Raw genomic sequence first — 21,963 nt, forward strand, 5'->3', positions numbered from 1 at the left:
TCTAACAGGTAGAATACTCTTGAAAAATGCAATAATCATGCAGTACATAATTTCCACTGAGATGTGTTTTTTTTTCAAATACATAAAATACATAGACATAGTAACAAAAATTTGACTTGCTATTTCAGTAAAACCATGCTGTTAAACTATTAGGAGTTATTTAGCTTATGCTTTCAAAATTTAAATTCTAGTTCTTTCATGTTCAGTAAACACTTGATTAAAACACGGCATTTGAAAAATAGATGGGATTTTCTTCCAAAGTGATGACTGATTTGGAGTGATTCAGTGGGAAAAAAAAATTAGAAAAATATATTAAATTATAGTTAAAACAGGGTCGTATATAGAAAAGCTGTAAAATAGAATTGATCACTCTGAAAACTGGCTTGTTCATCAAATAACTGATTTTATTATAATCCGTGTGATTTTGGCCAAACTAATTAATGTATTTGAGACACAATTTTCTCATAGCAAAATTAGATGATAGTAATTTCCTCTTCACTGTAAAAATGAAACAAAAAGAATTGCCTGCATCTTAAAACGTTCTCTCATGGGCCTGGGGTTGTAGCTCGGTGGCAGAGCACTTACCAATCATGTGTGAGGCACTGGGTTTGATTCTCAGCACCATTTTTTTAAAAAAAGGACAAATAGGGTAAAAATGAATTTCTTCTCATTTTATCTTTTGCTACTTAAAACCATGTTTTGCAAATCTTTACATCTCTAGAGCCTTTCATTTCCTAATGAACCCTCATCTGCAACCCAACATATGCCTGAAGGGGAATTTTGGAGTTTCAGATTGGGGTCCTGGAGTTTTTCTTTGTCTGCTTCCTTTCCCCTTCCGCTAGTTCCTGGATTCCTTTTCCCATTGTCACCCCCCAACCCTACACCAAAGTTTAGAAAGATGACATTCCTAGTGACCACAGGTGTCACGCACAGTGACATTCCCCACACCTTATTGCACATGGTCAGGATGGTTGAAGTGGAAAAGCATACAAATAATTACGATTCTGAATCTAATGTTTGGTGTTCACACAGAAACACATGAATGGGCTCTGCTTGTCAATCTTTGGATGAATTGTAGTTATTAGGCATTGGGTTGGCATGAAGGAAAAACTAAAAAGACCGAGAAACAAACTCCAACAAGAGTTTCCATTTTGAAGAACAGGTTTTCAAATAAACGTAGGCAGTTGGTCTATAAGCACTAAACTAATTTCAGTATCCTGTGAATCAATGAAAAATGAAAGTAAAAATAAGAGAAACAGATCTCATGTAACTTGATTTCAATATTATGTCTAGTTTTTTTCTCCATTATTAATATGTGTTGCTTTCAATTCACAAGCCATTATATAATGTCATATAAATTTAATATGCCCTGAAGGAAATTTGCTCTAGGGACACATTAAGAAGGCTAAATATGATTTTGAAAGCTATAAACTATGCTTTCCAATTTAGTGTTATTCAATCAGACCTAATTTATATTTCCAGCATAAACTAGAAACAGAATAGTCAGACTTTGCCTGGTTAATGTCCAGGGGGAAGAGGAACTTCTAGCAAATTCTCTAATGTATGCCTAAATTGATAATTCTATTGATAAAAGACTGATGGTGTTTATTAACATTCCTGAGTAAAATGGAGTGCCTCTAATGGCTGTGTTTGCAAAAATCATATATTGTTTTGGATCAGTAATCTTATCTTGGCTATTTCTTTCATTGGCATTATTTCTCAATATAGGATTATGCCTCTGTTAATAATGAACGTTTCACTTATGGAAGTCTGATTCAATATCTAATTATTATCCCACCTCCATATAATGGAATAGAATTAGGACATGAGGCATATGTTTGTATATTTTTTGTTTCTTTGTGGTGAGAATGTTCAAGATCCTCTCTACCTCCTATTTTGAAATACTCAACACAATATTATTATTAACTGTAGTCACCCCATGCAGTCGATCACCAGAATTGATTCCTCCTATGTACCTATATAACTTCATTAACCTCTATATCCCTATTTAAAATTTTTTGAGAAGCCTCCGCACTGTTTCCTGTGATGACTGTACTAATTCACCCTCCTACCAATAGCACATAAGGGTTTCCTTTTCTCCACATCTTTACCAACACTTGTTCTCTTCCACCTTTTTGATAATAGCCATAATCAGGTGTGAATTTATATCTCATTGTGGTTTTGATTTGCATTTCCCTTATTATTAAAGAAGCTGAAAATTTCTGAATATACATGTTGATAATTTGTCTTTTTGAGAAATGTCTGTTCAGATCCTTTGTCCATTTTTGAATCTGGTTTTCTTGCTATTGAGTAGTTCGATTCCTTGTATGTTTTGGATATTAACCCCATTCTACTAACTTTGGTATTAGTTCTTTTTCTAGTTTTTTTGGGTAATGTTAGTTTGAGATATTTCTTTTTTCTTAATGTAGGCATTTCTCATTACATACTTCCCTCTTAGAACTTATTTTCCAGTTATATCATCAATTTTGGTTTGTTGTGTTTCTCTTTCTTTCTCTTGTGTCTCAGATACTTTAAAATTTCCATTTAGGGAACTATTAAGATAGGCACATGTGGTCCTACTACAGTGTTTCTGAATTTGGTACTTGAAGACTTTAGTGTGCTTAGTGATTGAAAATTCGGTGACATGAGTTATAATTCTGAGTCTGTAAGAAGAAGATGATTCCATGATAATCCCCAGATGTGGTTATCACTCTAATCTTTTCTGGGCTCTGATGATTTTGGGGAGCCTTGTGGTCCATATTGATGTCAATCATCAGATATGCCTCTTCTTATGATTTAAAAGACTGCCTAGTATTCTTGGAATTCTTGAATGTAAATCTGACAATTTCATTCTGTAAATCAACCTCTTGAGCTTTGTAGTATTCATTTTTATAAAATGTTCCAATAAATACATACAATCAAACAAAAAAAATTTCCCTTTAGAATTCGTCTTTGACCTCTTATTTATTTAGAAGCACCTTGTTCGAGTTCCACATATTTGAGAATTTTCTGATATTCTGCCACCAATTTGTTTCTAGTTTTATATCATTGTGATCAGAACAGGCACTTACTACAATTTCAGTCTAATGCTTATTTTGGGATCTACCTTGTGATCAATTCTGGAGAATATTCCATGAGCATTTGAGAAGAATTTTGTGTTCTGCTACTATTGGGTGAGAAAGTTGGATCTGTGTCCATTAGGACCATTGGGTCAAAAACCAGTTTAAGATGATGATTCCTTTTTTATTTTATGTCCATTACTGAAAGAGGGGTATTGAAGTCCTCTACTATTTTGTATTTTCATCTATTTTTTTCCTTCCAATTTATTAAAGTTCATTTTATATATACTTAGGTGCTCTAATGTTGGGCGCTTCTATATATACCATAACTAGATCCACTTGATGAATTGACCCCTTTATCATTATATACTGATCATCTTTGTCTGTTTCTATAATTTTTAATTTAAACTTTATTTTCTATGATGCAAGAATAATCATTTCTGCTCTTTTGGTTTCCATTTTCATAGGATGTCTTTTTCTATTCTTTCACTTTCAGGCTGTGAAAGTGAAAGACTCTTACTTATCTCAAAAATATTTCTCTTCTGCCAAGAAATTTTCTGCTTGTCGTATTGAAACTCCATTATAGATCTTTTCTAACTGGAACCATGAAGAACATTGAAAAGAAAGAAAGAAACTTCTTTTTTTTTTCTTGTTGTGCTAGAAAGCCTTATGAGAAAGTGAAGGAATTTCACAGACGCGAAGGGAAAGTGCCTGAGAATGAAGTTTGCCCAAAAGATGCTTCTGAAGGCAAGGATTGAGTTTATCTATGAAAAAATCAAGCACTATCACAAGAAATATAGACAGATGTGTAGAACTGAGATTTGCATGGCTAGGATGGCAAGAAAAACTGGCAACTTCCATGTGCTTGCAAAACCCAAATTGGCATTTGTCATCAGGATCAGCGGTATCAGTGGTGTGAGCCCAGAGGTCTGTAATTATTTACGGCTTCTTTCCCTTCACCAGATCTTCATCGGAACTCTTGTTAAACTCAAATTTTTAATTAACATGCCAACGATTGTGGAACCACGTAAACCATGTATTGCATGCCCCCCCACCAAACACTGAAGGTAGTGAATTAACCAATCAACAAATGTGGATATGGCAAAATCAATAAAAAACAAATTGCCTTGATATATAACACTTTGATTGCATGATCTCTTGGTCAATAAAGCATCGTCTGCGTGGAGGATCTGATTCATGAGATCTACAATGTTGGAAAACACTTCAAAGAAGTGAATAACTTCCTGTGGCCCTTCAAATTATCTTCTCCGTGAGATGAAGGAAAAGATGATCCATTTTGTAGAAGGTGAAGATGCTGTCAATAGGGACGACTAGATCAGACCTTATAGAAGAATGAGCTAAGGTAAATTCCATGGTATTTTTTGTAAGCTGGTCAGTTAATAAATAGTACCTGCTCATAAAAAACAAAACAAACCCCCCCCCCCAAACTCCATCACCCTGTTTGCTTAATTTCTTTTGCTGTTTTTTGGATCCTTTTTGTATTTGGCTTTGAGAATTTGATTATAGTATATCTTGATGTAATCTTATTTGGGTTTAATTTGATCTGAGAACTTTGACCTTCTTGTACCTGGACACATATTTTATCCAAACTTGAAATGTTTTCTGTTATTCCTTATTTAAGCTTTGTGTACTTTGTCTCTTCTTTTTAAAATGAGCTGATTTAAAAAATTGCTTTGGAGGTGTTGTCCCGCAAGTCCTGTGAACTTTCTTCATTCCTTTTCATTTTGGTGTCTTTCTCTGATTGCGTACCTTTAAATAACCTGTAATTAAATTCAGAGATCCTTCTGCTTCATCAGTTCTGCTATAGATACTTTCTATTGCATTTTTCATTTTGTTTATTATACTTTTCAGTTCCAGACTTTGTTTTATTTTTAAAAATCACTGTTGAATTTCTCATTCTGGTCATTTATAGTTTTCTGTATTTCATTGGATAGTTTCCCTATATTTTTCCTTGAGTTTTTTTTGGCTTCCTTGAAACAGCAATTTAAAATTCTTTGTCAGGCAGTTCATGCACATTCATTTCTTTAGGGTCTAGTCATTGGCACTTTGTCTCTTTAATGTCATGTTTCTCTGATTCTTCTTGAGCCTTGCTGCCATTTATTAGTGTCTGCACATTTGAAGAAATGCTTATTTCGGTCTTTGCAGACTGACTATGCTTGGGAAAAGTCTTCAATAGCCCATCCAGAGCCTAGGCAGGGTGTCTCTCATGGTTCAAAGTTGGTCTTGCTGCTGACATTCTTGGATTGGCTTGGCATGGAGTTTGGATCCACTTGGGTGGAGTCTGTTAATTGGATCTTCTGGGTAGACCTGGAACTTGTATCCTTGTATACTAGCCCAAAACTTGTCCTAAGGACCTGGCCTAGCACTGGGGCAGGTCAGAGTACTAGGACAACCAGGGATGATTCTGTGGTAGGCCTGAAGCCCAGGATCAGTGGGATTGACTAGTGCTGGGGAGGGGGGTATTGAATGCCTGGGGCCACTGATGTCAAGTTAGTGGTCAGGAAGGAGCAAAGCTTGGGGATCCTGGACAGCCTGGTGGTGTAGTGTGCCTGTAGTTTGGGGCTGCTGAGGGCAGGCAGTGGGGGTATATGGAGTCTGGAGCTTCTGAAGTTGGCACTGTAGTGCTGTGGATCAGAGTCTGCGGCTTAGACCTAAATTGTGAGGCTTTGGGGGTGTGGCTTGGCACCAGAATGGGTGTAGAGGCTCAATCCACAGGTGCTATCCTGACATCTGGGGCTATAGGTTTGCCTGATGCTGGGTTTTACTGTGGTGAGCCTGGTGCTAGGGTTGGGAAATGCTGATGTGAACAATGTATGACTTCTTCCTACCCTTTTCAACGTACCTTCTCTTATTTCCATGTTACATCCATCCATTATGATCTCTCACCTCGTGCCCTTAGCTTTTGCAAAGGTGTTTTCATCTGTGGATATTTGTCCAAATTGATGTTTTTCTGGAAGATGATCACTAGTGAGTCCTATTCTGTCATCTTGCTCCACCCCTAACTAGACCATATAAACTAATATGTGATTGCTTAAATAAAATGGTAACATTCACTATCTAAAAGTGTGTTAAATTTCAGAATTTGCTGAAGAAAATTTATTTATTATATTTGCTGTCTCATTTTCCACTATCTACTCACACAACTAGTATAAACACAGTGAGGTGACAGAAAAAATATTTTTGAGATAAGTAAGAGTCAGTGTGGTTGTTTTCAGAGTTAAAGTGCAGTTTGAGTTTGTCTTTTTCAAATTCAAGTACATGATGAATTATACTGATTGCATTTTCATGAAGATACCTGTGTTCAAAAAGATGGCCTCACAGGAGTTATAAAATGCTGTACTTGAATGGCTTTGAAGAAAAATAAAATACAATTATTCGGAAACTGATATGTTCAGAGGCTTAGAATATATTTGGTTTTAAAGGCCCTAACCCACTCTAATTCTTCATTAAGGAAAATCAATCACAGGATGAGAACATGAATTAGATATCCCTAAATGTCATAACATTTATATATTGGATTTTATTTTTACTTCATTAAGAAACCAAATAGGATTGTAATTAAGGAAAACGATAGCATATGGTAGAGAGTCTGTTTATGGTTTTCCCAACTTTATACACCATTAGAAATTCTATTCTGTGAAGGACAAGCCAAGTGAACTATATGCATAATGGATTAGAGACTTACTCCATTCTTAAATCACAGGGAAATCTACTTTTATTTAATTTGAAGTCTGTTACACAACTCTGAAATTGAGTGCCCTAAAATTTCCCATGAAATTTGAGAGAGGCTGGAAATGAATGAGGGGGGCAAGGGCTTGAAATTTCCCCTAACAATATTATCTAGTTTTATAGACCTCCTTAGAGTAGTTGTATCTTGAAATTATATTTTTATAACTTCTGTAACAGCAAATTAATCTCTCTGTTCAGGGGAATGATTCAATAAAATTGTCTGAATACTTATTGTGTGCCAGGTGTGGGAAAAACTCTGAACAAACAGAAACAAAAGAGTTGATAGGAATCTTCATCGGGTAGGCTGGGACACAAGATAAGTGAACTAATATTTATAATAGCTTGTGACAAATGCTATCTGATCACAGAAGTGTGATTGGGAGACCAGCACATTCTGAAAGTCACTCTGGATTATTCACAAATTTTCAGAACCCAACTTTACTTTTCCTTCTTCCATCCTACTTTTCTGATTTACCTATATACCTACATTTTTTTTTCTTACAAATACGTAAGGAGATACATTCTGGAAGTAAATCTACTTGAAGTCCATAATGGTTGTTACATAGGTTAATATTCTATGACCATGAAAGAGTACAAGAATAACAATTTTTTTGAATCTCAGTATTGCCTATTTTTCACTCAGAATTTAACTAGTATCAAATAATTTAAATTAGGATGTCAGTGTGGTATGTTGAGATGATAAGGATGGAATGTTGTGATGTGGTGTGATGTGATTTGGTACCTGATATATTGGAAGTGGCATTGTATTAGCATTGTGTGTTGTGTGCTTGGTGTTGGGATGGTAAATGTTGGGATGGTAGGTGTGGAAATGGGCTGTGTTGTGCTGTATGGTGTGATGGGGATGGCAGTGTGGGGTGTGTGTGCTGTGGACTGTCTAGCATGGTGTATAATGTAGCAGAAGTGATAAATATGGTGCATAATAGGTGCATTCTGAGCTACAGCATATCAAGTACAGCTTGGCATATTGGGAGTAGTAGCTTTTGGAGAGTGGGGATGGTCAAATATGATATATTTTTTTTGGTATAGTATTGAAGTTCCATGTTTCTGATGTCCTATAAATACTAAAGGAAATATAAGTTCCCACAAATGAACAAGGGTCACAGGTTATGCTCAGATAGTATTTTCTGTGTGAATTGCCAAGTTTCAGTATTTTTCCTATGTCTAATACAATAACATCCGCATATAGAAGCCTTGTTAGACTCAAGACTGGGGGTTGGGTACTCCTAGGGTGAATAAGACAAATCAAGTGAATGTCCTCCTGGATCTCCCATCTAGGAAGAGTGTAAACATGCCACCAATGTGTAACTGTCATTATCTCAACAGCAAGGCTTCCCTTCAAGGAAGGAAATGTTTTAGAGAGAATATGCTGATAGACAGCTTGATCCAGGATGTGCCGTCATCAGGACGTGGGTGTCCACAGTCACCATTGAGCTACTCAGTACAAGGATATCAGATGGCTATGTGTTATTCTATCTTTTTATTTATGATCAGAAAGAGAAGGAAAAATAAGAGATTGTAGTGATTCATTTTTTAGGTAACAGAAAAAAATCAGCATAAAATAAATGCAAATAAAAGTATACATAGTGGAAATAAAAGTATATATATGTTATCTATCTCTCTCCCTCCCTTTTTCCCTCCCTCTCATCTATTCCCCCCCTACACACACACACACACACACACACACACACACACACACACACACACGGGAAACAGACCTGATGAGATTATGTAATGTGGGCTGGTGGTGGTGATTAACCCAAATTTTAACAGGTTCTTAATGTTTCCAATAAAATGATGTACATTCCTGTCATGTGAGTATGACCATCTTTAAAACTCCATCTCCATCTTTAAATTGTACCCATCTCTTTAAATCTACCTTTGAATTTAGTCATCTCTGAAGGATGTGTGGAGAGGCTTGCCAGAGGTGAAAGTGATATAATAAGAAATAGAATTCAGAAAAGATCAAAGGAGGCTTCCTGCCAAGGGGACCCCAGAAGGAAGCTCTTGGTGATGGTGCCGGCCTTGGAGAAGGTTCTCACCACAATTGGATGAAGTTTTAGGGACGTGCATTCATCTCAAGGATCAGGGGAGACCCAGCTACGTTCTGAGTCGTAGACATGAGGCCTATTCTTCTAATTATAAGGGAGGAAGAGATACATTGACGTGGGAGGATAATTTGTCACTGCAGCTTCGGCATGAAGGAAGAGTAGGAGGCGCCATGATGATGCCATCATTGGCAGGAGAAGCTTGGTACCTTGTAGCCACAGAGGAGAGATAAAGCCGAGAAGAGCTTGTGTAATTGTGTCACATAGTGAGACAGGCTGGACGTGGGACAGGATAGAACTAAAACTTTCCCTTTCCTATCAAGTCATGGTCCAATGGTGACTCTTCGGCTCATTGGACTTGGCCAGATGTCCTCTTCTCCAATCATCTCTCCTCTTCTCTCTTGCTGAACTCTTTCTGTTCTTTCTCTCTAGAAGATCACCATCTTCTCTGTCCCTGAAATTCCAGAGTACAGATTGTGAAAGTCAGTGGAGAAAAGCCTGTGTTTTAGAGTTCAGGACAAACTCAAAATACACACTGTGGTTGACAGACCCTAGGACAGCCCCCTTGATGCCTGCCCCTTGTGTTCACCCTCCTTCAGGGTGAGTGGCACCTGTGGCTTTCTTCTGCCCAATACAACATGGAAAAGGTGAAGGGATTTTACCGCAGCTGTAACTAAGGTCTCAAGACGGTTGGTTTTGAGTTAATCAAAAGCAAAGTCTTTTTAGGTGGGCTTGACTTAATTTGATGAAGGCCCTTGAAAGAGAACCTGAGCTATTTCTGAGGTGAGAAATTCTCCATCCCTGGTTTTGAAGACTTAAGCTGCCACTTTGTGGTATGATCTACAGGGAGGCCACATAAGAAAGAACCATGTGGCCTCTGGAAGCTGAGATTGACTCTCTAGATGGCATTGTGTAGGAAAGCAAAGGGAACACTTGTGCACTGTTGGTGGGAATATAAACTGGTACAACCATGATAAATAATATGCAGATTCTTCAAAAAACTTAAAAAAGGATCATACTTCTGGGTACACACCTGATTAAATCAGTACCTCAAAGAGATCTGCACCTCCATGTTCACTGCAGCATATTCACAATAGCTAAGACACAAGAACCATCTAATGACAGCTGATGGACGAAATGAGGAAAACATGACATGCAAACAGATGTGTACACACAATGGGATATTATTCATTCATAAAAAGAAGGAAATCCTGCTTTTGTGACCACGTGTCTCAAACCTGAGGGCATCGTGCTAAGTGAAATAAGTCAAACAGAGACAAATACTGATGATGGCACCTATGTATACAATATGGAATTGTTGAGCTGTTAGAAATGGAGAGTAGGATGGGACTGCAGGGAGGGAGTGGAGAAATGTTGGCGAAAGGGTACAGGCTTGGAGTTGTAAGATGCATGAGTTCTGGGGTCTGATGTGCAGCATGGTCACTGGAGTAACTGCTGCATTGTACATTTGAAATTGGCTGAGAGTAGATCTTAAACGTCCTTGCACATACATACTCATAACTTACCAGTTCCTGAATGTCTTAACTCTCTTGACCATGGCAATAATTTCTCAGTATGTGCATATATCAAAGAATCCTGCTGTACGCTTTAAATATATAGAATTTGGTCGATTATACTTCAATAAAGCTGGAAAACATAAACAACAGTAACAAAAAGGAAAGAAAACAAAGCTCAGTTCTACAACTGCAAGGAAATAAATTATGGCAGTGAACTAAGAGTGCTAGAAGTGGATCTTTCCCCATTTGTACCTCTGATGAGACTAGGACCCTGGGTGGCATCTGTATTTTAGCTGGGAGAGACGCTGGGGCAGGAAACCAGGTCGCCAGACTTCATAGTTTCTGTAGGCCAGAAACTATGAAATTGTTAGTGAGCATAAGTTTGCAGAGGTCTATTACATAGAACAGAATGCTGATGCACTAACTGTATGAAAAAAGCAAAACTGTACCAAATCACAACACCTGAAGATATGATAGGCTGATGCTCAATACGCTAGGGTGCCTCCCGTGGTCAGGGTGTCTGGGTTGGGATACTGAACCCCAAACTTGCTACTGGGTGATGCTCTAGAAGTTTTCAATCCTTCTGCTGCACATTAGACCCCAGATTATCGCTCAGATTCATCAGTTATAAAGTGGGATGGGATTATAATGGTACCCATCTTAGTCTGCTCAGAGAGCCATAATAAATGCCACAGCCCAGGGAGCTCAGGAGAAAAATCTTCTCTCAGTTCTGGAGGTGGAAATCCAAGCTCAAGATTCCTGATTTGGAATCCTGTGTGGGCACCTTCTTGTCCTGTAGACACATACCTGCTTACTGTGTCCTCAGGTGGCCCTGCTTGGTGCATCTGTGTAGAAGGAGAGAAAGTGCTCTCTGGTGTCTCTTATGAGAACATGAATTCTATCAGACCAGGGCTCCATCCATATGACCTCATCTAAACTTAATTAGTTCTTTACTCCAAATATAGCCACACTGGCAGTTAGGGTTTAACATGAATTTGGGTAGGCGGGGAGATACATTCAGTGTGTCCTCTCCTTGTAGAGTTTCAATGCAATGTAATATATAGTATATTTACAGTACATAAAACTTATATAAAAGCTCTTCCAACATAAGGAAGACAATGACAGATTCATAGAAATCTTATTAAGGAGACCTTTGAACATATCTGGAGAGATTGCTGGTGTTCTGAATAGCAATGCTGATGAGAACCATGCTACTGTTTTTCCCCCATCAGATTAGCAAAGACTGAGATAATTAAAGGTTCTCAGTGATGAAAAATGTGGGGAAACAAGTACTGTCTCACATGTGGCCGGCCAGGCAATTTCTCACCATTTAAAATATTTGTGCAAAGTGAGCACATAGGAAGATGTCAGATCTTGGTGGAGGTAGCAATATGTTGGACTTTGGCAAATGTTCCATGAAGAGGGTGAGAGTTAAATAAATTACCATCCATACCACTCTAGCAATTTGTGAAAAGCAGATCCACTGGTATTGATTTTAAAGTAAGGCAATTATATAGTAACTGAGTGAAGAGAGTCGCAAGTCATTGTCCACCATAGTGGTGCCATTTTTACAAACATACTTACGCTGTTGTGTATGTGTGTGCATGGATGTACCCTACTATAAATGTATGTATCTGTGTCACTGACAACAGTAATGATATCTGGGTATGGAGATTTCAGAATGATTTTCCATGTTCTCAATTTTTCCCCCCGTTTGACATTGTCATTGAGAAATCTTTCTCAAAAGGCTACAGAAGAGAAATACAAACTTGAAGAATGGTTGCCTTGCTGAAATCAAGTCAATTACTTCTTGCAAGTGGCCCAAAAACCTCAGATTTTTAGTTTATTTGGGGGTAATTATGTACTTGATTCTGTTACAGAGTTGCGATGCCCTCAGGCATGGAGAGCTGTCTGTTGGAGGATGCTGATAAGAACTAAATCACATTCCCTCCCTCATCTCATCTCTTACTCTTTTATCAGTGCTTTCCTCTGTTACTTCATTAAGAAACAAATTATGCCATGATTATGTTCAAATCGCTGTGTGTGTAGTCATTGTGAATTTCACACCCAATCTATCCTTTTTCATTCCTTTCTTGTCCAAGGTCTGTCTCCTTTTATAGGATATAATCATGGTTTCAGGTTCATTGCTACAAAGTAGCAATGTTTATCTGGCTCCAAAGGGGAATCCTGAAAAGGCCATCTGTTACTGGCCCTCAGCAAATGTGATTCATGGTAAGACAGCCCTGTTCAAGTGAATAGGAAAGAGAGTTGGGAAAAATGCCTCAGTCTAGCAATTATAAATCTCCGTCCTAAGTATGAAACAAACCCTTCTCTGAGCCACGCTGGTGACGGCATTCCGCCAGACCTTTCTGCTTGGTCATGAAATGTCCCCAGTTCAGACTGGCTGCTGATGCCTGCTCAGGGTCTGAAGTTAACCGAATACCAATGACCCCTATCTCCAGGGTGAGAGTTGCAGGCCCTGACCAAATGCCTCAACAAATAAAGATAGAGATGGTATTTGATGGTAGTCGCCTCAATTTCAAAGGTACCAGAACCTTCCCCCTATAACATCAACACTCTGGTGCTGACGTTGACTAAATTGGCCCTTCTTTGTTGCAAAGAAAACAACTTACAAAAGGGGGGGGTATTTGAAGGTGAAATTTTACATTATAACTATTTATTTTACATTATAACTATTTATTTTTCCCTGTTTTCTTTCCCATTATTACATTTTTAGTTGGTAAAACATTTGAGGCCCCTTGAAAGCAAACCCCTGTGGTGTTTCCAGTGAGTTACCAGCATCCTGTCCCAGTTGGGAGCTTTACCAGCGAGGAGGATCGCCGTGCGTCTCCCATCTTTTTCTGTCTGAGGCTTATGTGTAATCCACACTTGTTTACCTTTATAAAATAGCCTGGGAAGCAAACACATTTACTAAAATCACTGAGATAAATGGGGTTACTTTGCCCTAAGTTTCCAGACTGGATTAAAAGAAAATAAAACATTGTTTTTTTCTTCCCCCAGCAGTAATACTAAACTTTGAACATCACTTTTTTTTTTTCCTCATAGCACTCAAATTGACAGAATGGCACATACCGTTGAAATACGTACAGATTGTCTAGTTGAATAGAAATTGATGTTGCCCTTAATTTGAATCTATTTTTTCCACCTCCAGTAATCTTTTATAATATTATTTCGGATAAATCGTAGAGCACTAAAATTTCTCAAACCCGTCAGAGATGGGATGTGTCACCTTGTTTACCATATCTTTCCTTAATACTCTGTAATGAAAACTACATGAAGTCTCAGTAAGCTACTCCATAGGAGTATCAATGTGTAAAGTTGATTAACTAGATAATAACGCAAACTTAGATGTATGCACTAATAAGATTATGGTGGATGATTTTTGAGGCCTAAGAAACATATCTTGTGCTTGATAAACTTGATTGCATTCATGATGGGTTTCAGGAAACTATTGTCAGGATGCTCAAATTCAAGATTCACTCATTCATCTGTTAAATTTCTAGCTTTATTCAAGTCTAATTGACAAAAACTGTGTACACTTCAAGTATATGATATGATGTTTTGATTTATGTATATGTTTTGGAATTATAAGATAATGAATATCCATCATCTATTTTTTTTAACTGCATGGTTTACATTTAATATCTATTATTTTATCAAATTTCAAACACAGTATCGTTAACTGCAGTCACCATGCTGAATGTTAGATCTCTAAAACGTATTTACCCACTGAAACTTGGTGCCCTATGTTCACATCGACCCCTTTCCTCTGTCCCTTCCCCACAACCTGGCAACCACTGTTCTCTGGCTCTGAGTTTGATCCTTTTAGGTTCCACCTGTAAGCGAGATCATGCTGCATGCGTCTTTGCCTGATTTATCTCATTTAGCATAATGTTCCTCAGCTTTATCTGTCTTGTTGCAAATGACAGGATTTCATCTTTTTTTTTTTAAAGGCTGAATAACGATGTTGTGTGTATGTACTGTATTTTATCTGTCTCTGTCTGGTAACATTTAGGGTGTTTCCCTGTGTTGCCTGTGGTGCATAATGCTGCAGAGAATGTGGAAGTGCAGATGTCTCTCTGACATACTGAATTAATTGCCTTTAGATATATATGCAGAAGTGGGATTCCTAGATCATTTAATAGTTCGATTTTTATTTTTTCGAGGAACATTGATGCTCTATTCTATGGTGACTGTACCAATTTACGTTCCCATCAGTAATGTAGAAGTGTTCCTAGTCTTTCATGTTCACTGTCTCTCTCTCTCTCTCTCTCTCTCTCTCTCTGGTGACAGCCATTCTGACAGGCCTGAAGTCATATCTCATTATGGTTTTATTTTGCATTTCCCCGATGATTAACGAGGTTGAGCGATCTTTCCATACATACCTGATTCTGGAGTGGGTGGGCATCTCCCTTGAAGCTCCCTGGTCCTTACTCCCTGCTGAGCCTCCCACTCTCAGACTTTGTGCCATCAAAGAGCTTCTCCGGTTTCTTCCTCTGGGCTCATCTAATGCACAGCCTGCCTGCATCTCTCTACCCTCCTCCTCACACACCTCATTTCAGGCTCCACTTCTTCAACAATTTCTCTGCTCCATCAACATTCGCCCACAATATAACCTAGAGGAAAAGTTATTGTCCATCCCCTTTTCCAGAACCACCCCCAATTCCAGTGCAATTTCTTTTGGTGTCCCTCAGCCCATCTTGAGTGAGAAGATTTTCTGTTTTCTATTCTTACCCTCCTTCCCCAAGTCTGATTTCCAAACCTTCCTGTCTCAGCTCACCTCTTTTCCCCTTGGGTGGCGGGGGGGACATTTGGTGACGGAGGTGTGGGAGGGCGGCTTGTGAAGCGTGCTCGACTGGAGTTGATCAGCTTTCAGTGTTGGTGCTTTCATTTCTCCTTAAAGCTGTAGCAGTGTGCCCCCAAAGTGCAAGAAACAAAACCAAGGATCAGTAAGTGGGATGCCGTCAAACGAAAAAGCTTCTGCACAGCAAAGGAGATGATCGAGGGCTGGAAGAGAGAGCCTGCAGAATGGGAGAAAAGCGTGGCCAGCCGCTCCTCTGACAGGGGATGAACACCCAGAATATACAAAGGGGGAAAAATGACTCCATCAGCAAATGGGGCAAAAGAACTAAACAGAAACTTCTCAAAAGAAGAAACACAAATGGCCAACAAATATAAGAAAGAAAATGTTCAACATCTCTGGCCAACACTAAGATTTTATCTCACTGCAGCCAGAATGGCAAAGATCAAGAATAGGAACAATAGTTCAGGCTGGGGTAAAAGGAACACGCATTACATTGTTGGCGTGACTGCAGACTAGGTGCAACCACTCTGGAAAGTAGTGTGGAGATTCCGCCAAAAAAAAAAAAAAAAGAGGTGGAACCACCAAGTGACTCGGCAATCCCACTCCTGGGTATTTCCCCAGATGATACAGCCATCTCGATGTTTATAGTGGCACAATTCACAATAGCTAGATTATGGAATCAGCCCAGATGACTATCAATAGAAGAATGGATTAAGAAATTTGTGTACACGCAGACAATGGAATTCTCCTCAGACATAAAGAAGAATGAAATTATGGCATTTGCCAGTAAAAAAAGCATGTTAAGTGCATATATATATATATACATAACAGGGAACCTCACCTTTATGCATAGAAAGAACTAATCAACTATATATTAATAGACAAAGCAAAAGGAAGTTGAGTAGAGGAAGGAGAAGGGGAGGGGTCATGAAGTGAAGTAGAACTTCGTGTGTGTGTGAGTTAGTATGCATCGTAGCTGGGTTCATAACTATAAAATGCTAATTAAAAATACATATCCCTCTATCAGTGTGTCTGACGCTTGGAAGTGGGTTTTCAAACTAAAAAGCTACAGTTGTCTATATACTAGTCCACCTAGTTTCTAGTAGGTTATCGGATCAAGTAAGGGACCCAGGGGTCTTCCATGGCTATTGGAATATCCAAAAGGACAAATTTCAGTGACACTGCTTGCCAATAATAAGAAATATATTAAAACTGTGAGCAATACATACTATTCTGAGTATTCAGAGTGAGTTGGCTTTTCTAGTGTTATATTCTAAGAGATTTAAAAATATGATCTTAGTACGAATGAGAAAACTCCAATAAGATTTCATTAGCAGTACTATTTGGAGGCAAGAAAGGCAAGTTTGTTAAGGAGGCATTGACTGTCAACCTTCAAAATTATAGAGCTCATGAGCATAATCAAGAAGTTATTACAATAGACGAAATGAATAATGAACCAGAATCCTGGTGGAGAGATGGAAAATGTGTCAGATTTAAAGTAGCTTTGATATTAAAATGAAGGAAGTTGCGGGCATTTCCTCCTGGTGGTGGGGGAACACTGATCATCAGCAGGGATGCCTGGGTTTCTGACTGGCTGCATGGTGAGCCTGTAGCCAAGGGAGGAATGAGGACCCTGGGCAGGGCCAGATCACTGGATAATGAGTTTCTGGATGCTGGCCTAACCACACAGAGGCTCATACAGACAAAACCAAGAGGCTGGTTTAAGGTTCAGAAAAGGGCCTGAAGAGAGATGAGAGATCTCAGATCATAGATCACGTGAAAAAGAATCATGTGAAAGTGAGAAAATAAGAGCATCTTTAGAAAAAGATATGCGTGTGGGCAACTGCAGAGAAGAGTATCTGGGAATGAGGCGAAAGATCAGGAGAACAGGAATCTGGGGGGTCTAGGGGAGGGTAAAGATCTACAACGTTCTGCTGCTGAGGGGACCTCGGGACCAAAGGTAAGGGCACGGGTCTCCGCAGAGCAGTCTTGCTAGAACAATCAGAATCACACACAAGGGATGGTGGGAGGGCTGGTTGGAGGCTCTCTGATACTTAAGGCTTTTTTTTTTTTTTGGTACCAAGGATTGAACTCAGGGTCACTCGACCACTGAGCCACATCTCCAACCCTCTTTGTATTATATTTAGAGACAGGATCTCACTGAGTTGCTTAGCACCTTGTTTTTGCTGAGGCTGGCTTTGAACTTGTGATCCTCCTGCCTCAGCCTCCAAGCTGCTGGGATTACAGGCCTGCACCACCACACCCAGCTATTTAAGGCATTTGATGGTGCACTGAGTCCCCCAGGCAGCTGCAGCAGGAGATGACATGTGAAATTCAAGGACTGCTTTTGGATCAAAGATCACTTTAAGGATGAGATGCCCTCTGCTCTGCCGTTTAGAAGGCTAACATACTACTCTTAAGTCTACCCTTACTGAAAGAATCAAATAATTGATTCTTTTAATTTGCTACCAGATCTTTCTGTTTTCTTTCAATTTTCTGGTTTTAGTGTGAAACTTTGTGTTGGATACTTTTAGGAAATACATATCCATGTTGTGTTTTCTTTCCATCATATCCCTCATCCTGACATGAGTCGAGTTAGAGTGAATGCAGAAAGTATGTTAACATAACCCAAAATGATACACTGTCTGTTGAAGCCTTGAGTTTCAATGCAACATAAAAGTTAAGAATTAAATATGCTTTTATATTTAATAATGTTTGATTATTAGACAAACAGTCATTCCCTTACTATTAGGTAATTTGTAGAGTTCATTTCTAAAGACATGAAGAAAGGGCTGTAGACTTATCATCTACACTACAGAATTGTTCTATTGGTATTTTCTAATCTCATTTAGCAAGAATCAAATCAAATCTCAGGTGAATGGAAATGTGCGTAAGTGCTTTTCTCCCCCATGAGTACTACCAATGGCATCACAAGGCAAATGTGAAATTTTGATGGTGAACCGTAAAACTGTCGAAATTACTTCTCTTTACTTCTGGTAGGTAATATTGAAGCTAAACAAATTACAATAAACATTGGTCATTTCTGAAAAAAAAAAAAAAGATCACTTCAAGCTTCTAAAATATTGTCATTATTTTATTCACAGTCTCCATCCTCAGCTCTTCCTGGCTCTCCACGTGCCTCAGGCAAGGCCGATCAGGGGCACAGCTCGTGCTTTGCAGAGGGGCGATCTCAACACTGCAGTGTGCTCGGGCTGCAGCCTCCTTGGATGCTGTGGGAGAGGGAAATTGAGAGCCTCTTCCACAACTTATGATTTTAGTTAAAAATGGACCTCTTCCATTCTTAGGGTAACGTTCAGAGGGAGATGTTGTTCAGAGAGCCTGCACAATGTTCTACCAGAGGTGTATTTAGGCAAGCACTTGTCAACTTGCTGAAATTCTGTGTAAACATCCATTTTACCCCCCACTCTCAGGCAGGATGAGAAGTGGGCGAAATGCACGTTGGACGTCAGTGCCCTGGCTCATTTCCCCCCCTCCCCCCAGCACCATATTAACTTTCATCCCCAGCCCTTTCTGGTAAAATCAGGATTTTAAAAATTACCTTTCCACTACAGTAATCACTTTGTAAACAAGATGGGACCAGAACACTCAGGTCATAGAGGAAAGCCCGAGAACCGTGAAGCTGTGGTGTGTTCACCCTGTCCTTGGCCTTGAAGCTCCCACTGATTTAATAACCCTCAAAGACCATTGAGGATTATCGCATATCAAAGCCGAATAATATTGTCGGCCAATTATTACATTAAAAAGAAATCTTATATTAACTTAGAATTGAAGTAATTTCTTTCCTTGAATGAGCAAAATGAAGTTGGAGGTGATTTTGATGTTATTGAGGAGGCCTTAATCACATTGTCTATTTAAATTGTTTATCCAAATCTTTTCATGAGTGTGCCTGAGGGGCGTCCCTCCAATCTCCATTACTACACAACTGGGAAAACGGGAAAACGTAGCTCTTAACAGCCAGCCACGTGGGGACATTTTCTACTAGGTTTTTTTTTTTTTTTAATCCAGAATTTAAGGATTTAATCTAATTTTTCCTCAATTGCTCATGTCTTTGTCCAGTGCTATTGTGTGGGCTGTCTCACTTAAGAAAACGTCCCAATTCTTAAGTACTGTATGAATACATAACCCTATATTCAAGTAAAAATCAGAATTGCAGGCTGGGGATGGAGCTCAGTGGTAGAATGCTTGCCTAGCATGTGTGAAGCCCTGGGATTGATCCCTAGCACTGCAGAAAGAAAAATGATAACAGTTACAGTGAATGGACAGTTTCTTTTACTATGTCACTTTTATTGAATTTGAAATTTAAGACTGACTATAGAAGCAAATATCCCATATGCAGATATTTTAAAACACACTAAATAATAATAGTCATCACTGAGATTTAACTCGGCTCATACCATCTGCCAGCTATTTCTCAAATTATTTTCATTTATTATGTTATTATATGGATTAAGATAGATACTGGTATAATCCAGAAACGCACAGAGAGATTAAGTAATTTTTTAAAAGCCACCTAGCTGATAAGAATAGCGTCTGGAATCCATCCTCAGACAGTGTGACTTCAGAACTATAGTTAATTCACTAAACATGCCTCCTGAATTACATATTTTATTGTTCAACAACTGTTCACAAAAAGAATTGGTTTATAAATGTAATGTAAAATTCTGACATCAACAAAATGGGGAAATAGCTTACTTTTAGTTGTAATGTTTTTACCTAAATCTATCTTACAAATTTATTAAGCTCAGTGAATTAATGTGAACTTGTAAAAATTTAGTTTTAAAATTTTAATTTGTTATATGCGACAGTAGAATGCATTACAATTTATATTACACATATAGAACACAATTTTTCATATCTCTGATTGAACACAAAGTAGAGTCACACCATTCATGTTTTCATACATGTACTTAGGTTAATGATGTCCATCTCATTCCACTGTCTTTCCTACCTCCATGCCCCCTCCCTTTCCCTCCCTCCCCTTTGCCTTATCTTGAGTTCATCTAATCCTCCCATGGCCCCCCTCCCCACCCCCACCCCCATTATGAATCAGCATCTTATAATCAGAGAAAACATTTAGCATTTGGTTTTTTGGGGGATTGGCTAACTTCACTTATCATTATATTCTCCAACTCCATCCATTTACCAACAAAATGCCATGACTTTATGCTCTTTTAATGCTGAATAATATTCCATTGTGTATATATACCACAGTTTCTTTATCCATTCATCTACTGAAGGACTTCCACAGTTTAGCTATCTTGAATTGTGCTGCTATAAACATTGAGTGACTGTGTAATATGCTGTTTTTAAGTCCTTTGGGTATAGACTGAGGAGTGGGATAGCAGGGTCAAGTGGTAGTTCAGCCCAAGTTTTCCAAGGATTCTCCATACTGCTTCCCAGAGTGGTTGCACCAATTTGCGGTCCCTCCAGTAATGTATGAGTGCGCCTTTTCCTCCACATCCTCGACAACACTTATTGTTGTTTGTATTCTTAATAACTGCCATTCTGACTGGAGTAAGATGAAATCTTGGTTTTGATTTGCATTTTTCTAATTGTGGGAGATGTTGAACACTTTTTCATATATTTGTTTATTGATTGTATATCATCTTCTGAGATGTGTCTGTTCAGTTCCTTGGCCCAGTTATTGATTGGGTTATTTATTTATTTTTTTTGGTGTTTGGCTTTTTGGGTTCTTTATGTACCCTAGAGATTAGTTCTCTATCTGATGTGGAAGTGGCAAAAATTTGCTCCCCAGATGTAGGCTCTCTATTCACCTACTGATTGTTTCTTTTGCAAAAAAGAAGCTTTTTAGTTTGAATCCATCCCATTTATTGATTCTTGATTTTCTTATGCTACAGGAGTCTTATTAAGGAAAGTTGGGGTCTAATCTGACATAAAATTAGGGCCTACTTTTTCTTCTAATAGGCACAGTGTCTCTGGTTTAATTTGTAGGTCCTTGATCCACATTGAGTTGTTTTGTGCATGTTGAGAGAGAAGTTTAATTTCATTGTTGCATATGGATTTCCAGTATCCCAGCAGCATCTGTTATAGAGGCTATCTTCTCTCCAATGCATGTTTTTGGCATCTTTGTCTAGTATGAGATAACTGTAATTATGTGGGTTAGTCTTTGTGTCCTCTATTCTGTACCATTGGTCTACAAGTCTATTTTGGTGCGAATACCATGCCATTTTTTGTTACTACTGCTCTGTAATATAGTTTAAGGTCTGGTATAGCAATGCCACCTGCTTTACTCTTCCTGCTAAGGATTGCTTTAGCTATTCTGGGTCTCTTATTTTTCCAGATGAATTTCATGACTGATTTTTTTTTTAATTTCTATGAAGAATGTCATTGGCTCAGGGAATTAATGTGACCTTTAAGATATGTTTAACTTGTGTTTTCTTGAAGATTTTAAGTGTTCATCCTAATTCAAGTCATTGATAATAGGGCTTGGCTAGACAGAGTGTCCTGTCATCACCTACAAATGTCACTCATGGTGGAAATCCATCCAGCAACTAGGTGAATGGCAGATAGTGATACAAAGCCATCAAAGAGGACCAGGTCCACCTTTCACCATGTTGTCCTTCAAAATGAAAGCATGTGTCATGTGACCTGGTAAAATTCAAATTATCCAAATGTTTTAGGATTGAACAGTTAAGGGGACCAGACAGCACTTCTCCCAGCCCATTGTTGTTTCTGATATCCAACTTTTGCCACCAGGGAATATT

General features: G+C 38.5%; 1 pseudogene; it reads left to right on the forward strand.

Moving 5' to 3' along the window:
- The first annotated feature begins 3,725 nt into the window (after positions 1 to 3,725).
- On the forward strand, positions 3,726 to 4,421 carry LOC113197008 (large ribosomal subunit protein uL30 pseudogene; annotated as a pseudogene).
- Positions 4,422 to 21,963: the final 17,542 nt, after the last annotated feature.

Source organism: Urocitellus parryii, chromosome 15, assembly GCF_045843805.1.
Source record: "Urocitellus parryii isolate mUroPar1 chromosome 15, mUroPar1.hap1, whole genome shotgun sequence".
Lineage (NCBI taxonomy): Eukaryota > Metazoa > Chordata > Mammalia > Rodentia > Sciuridae > Urocitellus > Urocitellus parryii.